This window comes from Pan troglodytes, chromosome 18 (genome assembly GCF_028858775.2).
Source record: "Pan troglodytes isolate AG18354 chromosome 18, NHGRI_mPanTro3-v2.0_pri, whole genome shotgun sequence".
Classification (NCBI taxonomy): domain Eukaryota; kingdom Metazoa; phylum Chordata; class Mammalia; order Primates; family Hominidae; genus Pan; species Pan troglodytes.
In genome coordinates this window covers 49992909-50002014 of record NC_072416.2, presented here as the reverse complement: position 1 = coordinate 50002014, position 9106 = coordinate 49992909, and the positions used below count along the sequence as shown (strand labels likewise).

At 41.8% G+C, this 9106-nt stretch overlaps 1 long non-coding RNA gene across 1 annotated transcript; it reads left to right on the top strand.

Annotated features, from left to right (window-relative positions):
• The first annotated feature begins 399 nt into the window (after positions 1 to 399).
• Positions 400 to 8818, top strand: LINC02911 (long intergenic non-protein coding RNA 2911). Its single transcript, XR_008540094.2, has 3 exons — positions 400 to 435; positions 1258 to 1302; positions 8730 to 8818. It is a non-coding gene; the product is annotated as a long intergenic non-protein coding RNA 2911 (long non-coding RNA).
• The last annotated feature ends 288 nt before the right edge of the window (positions 8819 to 9106 follow it).

Genomic DNA, 9106 nt, shown 5'->3' with positions numbered 1-9106 from the left:
GGTGTTCAGTAAATACCTTTTGAATGGCCCAGTGAAGGACTAAACCAGTATTCTGTGATGCACACTCAGGAAAAGGCTACCATGGGGTGATTTTTCTGGAATGTCCAAGCAGGAAATTTCCTTAGAGATCACCTGGTTCAACTTTCTTCTCTTATGGACTGGTAAGCCACAGCTCAGAGTTAAGGTTGCTGCAGAGTTGGCTCTTCTATCTCGTTTGGCAGGAATGGCACATCAGCTGGCATCTCTCAGAGCCACACCTTTCTTATTTCATTAGGCAACAAAGTAGAAAATGGCACCAGTGGGGATTTCTTCCAGTAGACCAATGGAAACTTTTGTGTATATGAAAGATTTGAGTGCAGGGTATGGAAGTGACTTTTACCTTCTCTCTTTTCTGAAATTAGATTTTCTAGGACAGAAGAAAAAAGAATGCCAAAGGTAATGAAATCTCCACGGTTACACACACAGTTTAAATTAACAGTGTGAGTCAGTGTTTCAGAATAGAAATAGCAACAAAAGCTGACATCCTGGGAAAAAATGACTCAATTAACTGTATGTGCACTGCCACTGGTTCAAATTTCGATGATTTGTAACCAGAGACCCGTGAAAATTAAATCCCAAAGGGACTGTGACAGAATTTGTATCTAGTTACCAGGGTAGCTGGTTCACTGGGGTATGTGGTGGTGATGGTTGAGAACCTTTGATTTCCTAACCCACTGTGGAGATCTAGATGTCTGTTACCCATCACTTGGAGGCACAGAGTGCCTCATGGATGAGGAAGCATGCTAATAATCACCTCCATAATTCTCTCTCCTGGCATCCAGGTCCTTAGCAAAGTCCATTTATCCAGCTCGCTGAGAAAGGAGAAGACATATAATAGGTTTTGGCTAAATACTTCCAGAGAAACGAGTAGATCAGGTGTTTAGAAGGCAAATATCTTTATGAGATTTACTTATTTTCTCTCCAAGGAGAAAAGAGCACCAATAGCTAGCTTATTAAAGATTGCTTTGAACCCTGAGAATTACACAGATTAAAAGGGGAATGTTGTGCCTTGTGGTACTCAAGCATCCTTTGCTGCAAATAGGAATTGACTGAGCCAAAGCCTGGTGAGAATAGTGGAAAGAGGAAGTGGGTCCTGGGGCTCCTTGGAGGTACAGCTGGAACAGGGAAGTCATGTGGAGGCTACAATTCTTCTCATCCTCTTTATGTTCTCCCTTCAAAGCCCCCATTTATTATTTCAATTTTCTATCTTTGTGACAGAGTGGGCTTCTATGACTTCTGCCTTGCCCTGGAGGTCCAATACAGGTGAGTCACTTGTGCAGCAGTAAGGACAGGAGGGCAGAAGAGAAGGAGCCTGGTGCTTGGGGCTGGAAAGTGATAGTCAGCAATGCATCCTGTGCCCCTCATCCTACTCCCAACATCTCATTCTGCCTCAGATTCTTGGCACATAGATGGACCAGAGGGGGCATGGCAGCATTTATATCCTGGTTGCTGGAGCTTCTATAGAATTGGTCCTCTTGTGAAGCCAAATACTGCAGGGTTCCTTGCAGTTAGCTTAGTACATGATCTGCAATCCAGGAGCACTGCCTCTAGACTACATTCCAAGACATTTCAGTATATTCTTTTTCTATTTTTGTTGCTTTCTGCCTAGGAGTCATCAATCCATTCATCCTTTCTGCCATACTCATCCCCCACCAGTACATGAATTTATTTCTTCAACCAACAAACACTTGTTTTATGCATATGTGCCACATACTGTGCTCTGTTTTAGGGGACACAGAGACAAGTGACTCAGTCTCAAGGTAGACCTAGAAAAAATCAGAGAAGGGTGGAAATTTCTTAGTTGCTGAGAGCATCTAGCAAATAGCCAACCTCTTGTGTCCCATGACATGCTCAACAGCCAGGGGCATTCAGGCTCTGTCTGCACAGTGATTGTGAAAAGTCTATGCTGGGGCTTACTTAGCCCTCCTGGAGAAGACATTAAATTATTCTGTCACCCACACTGTTAAGCTTGGTGACTGAATCTAGCTGCTTTATAATCAGCCTAACCCGGAAGGAAGGGCACAGTAGCACTGGGAATATCACCACCTTCCTTTCCTACCCCATCCCAGCAGAAAGCTGACCATTTCCCAGGATGCCTGTATTTCTGCTTTACTGTTCCCAAGGTCTAGCTGAAGATTCTTCCCTCTGGAGAGGACTGGGCCTCTTGTTTCAGAAAATTGCAGCAAAATGGAAGAATAGAGAGATATGAACTTGTCATGAGGGCAGAAGATGATAGGTTTCCATAACTTGGTCAATGACCTCAACTAGGACACAGTTAAATGAAATCACATATGTGTGTTCTTTCATTATTGTAATTGGTGAGTGCTAATTTGAAGCATGATCTTTCAAGTGGTAATCCAGAATCTGCTGCAGAAACAGTAAGAACATCAATCATCATTTGAGGCTGCAGATGATTTCATCCTATGAAGAGCTAGCCTATGAAGAGTTTCTCTGGAGGCCTCTGAGGTAGGCAGGGCAAGAGATGACCATCCTATTATACAGATGAGGAAACAAGACTCGGGCAATAATGGCTATGAACACTTCTATGAGTCTGCTGCTGCCCGGGGCGCTCTCCATATACCAGGCATTTTGAACTTTTACAGATGAGGAAACTGAGGCCAAGAAAGGTTAGGCCTTTTTCCCTGAGACACACAGATAAGGATGTAGTAAAGCCGAATTTCTAGACCAGGACTTTTAGACGCCAGGTTCACTCTTTAGAGACCCTGGCTGTCTTATTTTATCCTAAGGTCACATAGCCATGAGTGGTGGGTCTGGGAGGGGAACCCAAGTGTTTGACTCCCACCCTCTAGTATTTCTCCATTGCTTCATTTTCCCAGTACGGTCTTCGTCCTCCTGAATTCCTACTTAGCAAAATGACATCTGGAGAAGTTGTGCTGGCTGCCACTTCAAGGAGGCTGAGTGGTGGGCATGGGCTCTCAGCCACTGCCTATCAACCTAGAAGGAAACTATTCCCAGTAAAAGCCTTAAATCTGTGGTGATGAGAATTTTCTAGCTTACTTGAATGCCGTGATCTCATCTAGGCTTGGATACCTGGGATCACAGATTCACTGGGCAAAGACAAACCATTTAAAAATGCAGGTCCTGCCATAAGCAGAGCCTGCAGAGTCTGTAGAAATTGTGCTCATTTACTGTATGCTGGGCAGGGAATAGCCACTCATACTGAGCACTTACGAGGCACCAGTCACCACACTAAGCATGTGGTCTGCATTAGGTTGGTATTCTTATCTCCACCTAAAAGATAAAGAAACTGAGATTCAGAGACTAACTAGTGTGCTCCAAGTCACACAGCTGGAAAGGCCAGCTAAGATTTGCACTCTAATTTCTGTGGCTCCCAGAATCCAGTCACCAAGAGGCACCCTCTGCTGTCTGCTAAACCAGGCTGCCTGTCAGAATCAGCAGAGGAACCTCCATCTGGGGTTCACATTGTGAACAAGCAGTAAGAGAAGAAAGGCAGGGCAGATGGGGACAGAATGCAAGTCAACTCCAGAAGGCTGATGTTAATGGCCATGAGGGTCTCTGAAATTTCATTGCAATCCAGAAATACAAATTCACAATGGCACAGCCCTCTCTCTGGCAGGATAGTGCAGTATCTGGAGTTCCTTCTTTGCCATTGAGATATTCACCCTCAGAAAAGGCATTTCGCATTCCACATTTTTCTTGAAATGTACAGGTTGAACATTTACATTTTCTTGAAATGTGCCCTACTTATTGATTTAAACGTTTGTAAGCATTTACATATTTATATAATTTTTATTGCTGCTATATAGAATCTTCAGTTCTGTTTGATTTTGCTAATTGCCCAAGTGCCTTCTTTGTACTGAAGTATCAATAATAATAATGATCAAAGGCCTAAAAGCGCATAAGCATTTTCTGTTTCCAGCTTCTATTTTACGAATAAAACATTGATGCTCTTTTTAAGTTGGCCATCACTCATCTGGGAGATTTTGCAGACAATAACAGTTCATTAGTAATATCTGGTGGGGGAAGATGTATGATGCTGTAAATATTTAAAATCAAATTTGAAAAAGAAGACAGAGATGAATGCATGGGATGGGGGTGGGGGGATGAACATGGTGCCCAGGGCTATAGTTTTCACAGCAACTTCCACTGGGGCCCTGCCATTGTTTTCCCTTGTAAGTTCCATGAAACGGGACTTAGCAATATAGCTGCATCCAGCAGGATCCAAAATGGCCTTTGTGGAGTTTAATGGGCATCTAGTCTGTGGTCCTTCTAAAAGTAGCCCCCTTGATGGGGACTTGCGAACAGGTAATTTATTTGGAAGCTGATTCCGGGGAACACTGTTAGGGAGTCTCACATGATAGGAAAGGAAAAGCGCCAATGAAGAGTGTCACACATGAGGTATTGCTGTGGATAGGTAGGCCCAAACCCGCTTGGAACCCTTTAAGAAACCACTGCAAGGGGACCTAAGGGGCCAGCAAACCTTGGTCCATCTTCCAGCACCTCTTTTCCTAAATTGGTAGAGTGCTGCTCATGGAAGGGTACTGGCTCCCATTTCCAGCTAGCCCTGAGCTCAGGCCTGGGTAGACCCATCAGGATCTACAGGTGGGAGCTATGGACATGTTAGCTCCTGGGTAAGTCCCTGAGAATGGGCAGGACCCATTCAGCTCAGCTACAGGGGGTGGGTGTGAAGTCTAGGGTTAGTTTGTTGAGGTGGATGGTAGAGAAAATCCAGCTCACCATGTATCTTTTGGAACTCCAAACTCCTGGTTTGCCTTCCCCATCACATCCAAGAGTTGTAGAGAGTAGAAACTGGTCACAAGTGACAGTCTAGTCCAGCTAGGGAAATTGAAACAGTGTCAGCAACAGAGACATCACACAATGGAACTCAGCCAGAGGAGGAATGGTTATCAGAGAAGGCTTCCTGCTGTGGTTAAGAGGCAGCCCAGAAATGGCTTTGGAATGTGCTTCTTCTATTCACTTCCTTTGGGTTATGTTTGGTGGACTCCGACCCTTGCTGGGACTGACTGGGAAATGTTCTCCCTCCAAGCCCCACTCCCATTCCCAAATCCTTTGTTCCTCAAAGAGCTCATATCCTGCTCTCCAGGCCCCTGACCCATCTTTCCCATCTTGCTTTGTAAAAGTTCCCTGAGGCAGAGTGTGGTGGCTCATGCCTGTAATCCCAGCACTTTTGGAGGCTGAGGTGGGCAGAACACTTGCGCTCTGGAGCTCAAACACCAGCCTGGGCAATATGACGAAACCCCATCTCCAAAAAGAAAAAAAAATTACAAAAATTAGCCAGGCACGGAGGGCCAAGCCTGTAGTCACAGTTACTTTGGAGGCTGAGGTGGGAGGATCACTTCAGCCCAGAAAGTTGAGGCTGCAGTAAGCTGTAATGGCACCACTGCACTCCAGCCTGGGCAAGAGAGTGAGACCCTGTCTCAAAACACAAACCAAAAAAATAAAAATAAAATAAAATAAAACTTCCCGAATATGTTTTATTTCCTTGAATCCCTGTTTACTACAAAAATCCCTAATCTGTACTCTGATGCTTTGAACTGAGAATGGATGAAAATGGTATATTTTTCAGTGGAGGATTCTTAAAGCTAAATTGTTTTAGCTAAAGTAAGTGGGTTTCTAAGGTCTTCTCCTGCTCTGCTTCATGCATGTCTATAAAATCACAAAATGTCAGAACAGGAGGGAATCTTAGGCTCATCTAATTCAATGTCTTCGGTTCACAGAGTTGTAAATCAGGGCTCAGAGACAAGATGGGACTTCCTCGAGGTCATGACTAGGTGACCTCATGACAAGCTGGTAGGAGTCTATCATATATTTGTTAAAAGACCTCAGAGCTGGGACAGAACCTTGGAGCAAGTTCCTTTGATCCAGGGCACACAGGCAGTGGGTGAACCAAGTACACATTTCCCACCCTGCCAGAACAGGGCCTGGGCGAACATTTTTGGCACATCTGCCTTTGCTAGAGAAGCTGCAAAGAGTTTTACATTAAGTACATTGCTAGTGGCCTTGGTTCCATCTTTACCTTATGATTAAATCTACTTTCAAATGTAGAGGCCAAGGAGTTGTTTAAATATCCTTCATGATGAGATGTTTACGAATGTGAGAGGCCATACCTTCTTTTTTTTATGCCTCTGACCATATCTTCCTGTGTGCAGTCAGAAGCTGTCTGTCTGTAACATCCACCCTCTGACTTTGTACTTAGCACTGAGATCCGAAGGCAGCTCCCTTGACAGCCTTACAAATGTCCACATTGTACCAGATCTAATGTTCCTTGTGCAACTGCCTTTTGATTGCCCTCATTTTCCTCTTTATACTTTGACAATTGTCACTTGGCTTCTTAGAATATAGGACTCATAACTGATTACAGAACTCTACATCAGTGGTCTGACCAGCATAGAGTGGGCAGTCCCTCCTCTTGCTTGGTACCTGAGTGATCTGCAAAAGTACTTTAATTTCTACATATAAACATGTTAATTTAGCCTCCAATCATCATTTGTATTTGTTTTTAGTAATATCATGGTGGCACAAATTTACCTTAAACTCAGTGGAGAACTGTAGGCGTTTACTGTTTTGCTGTCAACACCTAATCACCCCTTTTCCCCATTCTGTACTTGGGCAGCTGGTTCTGAGAGCAGTAGTTACATTTTTGGCAGGCCTAAACACATGTCTTATATGCCAACTGGATGGATTATTGTATAATAACTTCATATTGACATATTTACTACACATAAATACCATCATGACAATTGAGAAATAGGATTTGCTATGCCATCAAAAAATCAATCTACAGAGCCACCCACGGTGGCACATGCCTGTAGTACCAGCTACTTGGGACGCTGAGGTGGGAGGATCGCTCAAGCCCAGGTGTTTGAAGCTGCAGTGAGCTATGATCATGCTACTGCACTGCAGCCTGGGTGACAGAGTAAGACCACGTCTGTTTAAAAAAAAAAAAAGAAGAAAGAAAAATATTAATTTGCAAAATAAGCTTAGTAAAAAAAAATACTCTAGCTAAACAAAGGTCTCCTAAACACACTGTCATTATTACAAAAGAGGATTCTACAAAGATAGGGGATGGGGTTGGAGTGGTTGGGAACTAGCATTACTCGTGTCTTGATGGAAATCAGGGCACCCTTGTGCTTAGTCAAAAGGCCTCTATGGAGGGCTGTGTACCAAGTGAGTGACAGATGAGTGAGCAGAGGTAAAAACAAATGACTAGCAAAATAATAGACCCATAGACACTCCATGGAGAGGTCTCAGGTGAAGAGGATTTCATTAAGTTTGGGAAATGCTTTTCTTCTTAGAAGTTATTAGCATATTAAAAGTACTGAGAAATTTTGTGATGAAGAAACACAAATAACTTTGTTTAATCATGATTTCTCAAGCCTTCTGTGTCCATCAAAACCTTTTCTTTTACAAATAACTCCAACTAAATTTGATAAATACTGCTTTGGACAGAGCTTTTCTCTCTCTGTCTGAAGTTATCTAAAGTTTGCCAGAATCTGAGCTTGCTCTTTTCAAAGGGCTCTGTTTAGAGACCATAGAAAAACTCGTAAATGTTTACTAACCTATCTCATTTCAAGTCATGGGTCATAAGAACTGTCACAAATCCAGTGACACACCAAATAAAGAATATCCTTTTCTCAAACTGACATGGCAAGATTAAGATTCCTATGTAAAAATATTTTCCCAAGGATTTCATTATTGGGTTAAGAAAGAAAAAGAAAAAAATGGGCATTTTTTTTTTTACAAGTAGGGATTTTCGTTGTTCTTATTGACTTGAGATTAGAACCCACAAATATTTACTGAGTCCTGTGTATACACTCGAGATGATTCTAGGTCGTGTAATGGATGTCGACAGAAAATCATAAACCGTCACTGTTTTTGCTGCACTTACAGTCCAGCAAAGCTAATATTAATAGAGAAAGGGTAAATGCTCCAACAATGTTGCCTAGAATATGGCATTTGTGAGAATTAATCAAAAGAAGAAATCCGTGGATTGGAGAAGATGTGGGAAGATTTCATGGAGTTAGCGGGACTTAAATATGGCTGGGAAAATTGGGAAGAATTTTTAGAAGATAAGAGGATAAATGGAGCCCCAGGCAATTAAAAAACTAACTCTTGACAAGGGGCCTCTGGGAAATTTTTTTTTCCTGGGCCTGAGCTATTCCAGGAAAATGTTCCTGTATATGAAGAGTATCTTTGTTCACCAGACTTTCATCAGAAGTAGAAGAAGCTTGGAAACTTTAAATATAAAGCTGACTGATGCAACTAAACTATATGCCAGGAGTTTGAATTTAGATATTAATAGGTATTTGATATTAAGATGTATTTTAATATGTATTAATTAATTATACTATATAATACTAGGATTAGTATATAATAAATTGGTATTATAAATAATTACTATAACTATATATAACGATATTTTTATGTCTTATATTATTATAATAAATATTAGTAGTATATAATAATATATGCTGTGTAATATAGTGCTAATATTACTATATAATTAATTATTAATTAATATATAGTGATCATAATAGTACTAAGTATAATACTAAATAATAATGCTATGTTTTAACATAAAAATTCAAAACAGATATTCATATAAATAATATAATATCTAAATTCAATATCTAATATTTAAAAAATAAGAGGGTAATTGTTTTTTGTCTATGTCTATTTTTTATAAGGACCAGCAAGTTATTTCTGTGTGGACAGCCCAGTCCCAGAAGGTAAAACCATTCTTAACTATAGTAAGGACCATCACACTCAGCTGACCTAAGAGCCTAACAACCTGCTCTTTGGGGGCAGTAGGACAATGGGGTAGGAACTCCATCCTCGCTGCCGCGCCTTCATGGTATGGTAGATGCGCTTTTTCTCTCCCTTGCTAGACAGGGCCGCCTTGGGACCCTGTGGGCTATTGGATGGCGATTGCTCCAACTTCTTTGCATTCAACATGAGCAGCTTCCTGGCAAGAGTACTGGGGAACTATAGCCTGAACTTTCCTCTTAACAGGGACCCTTTATTTTTTCCACACAGGAGCTTGGGAATACAGCAGTAGGCTTTA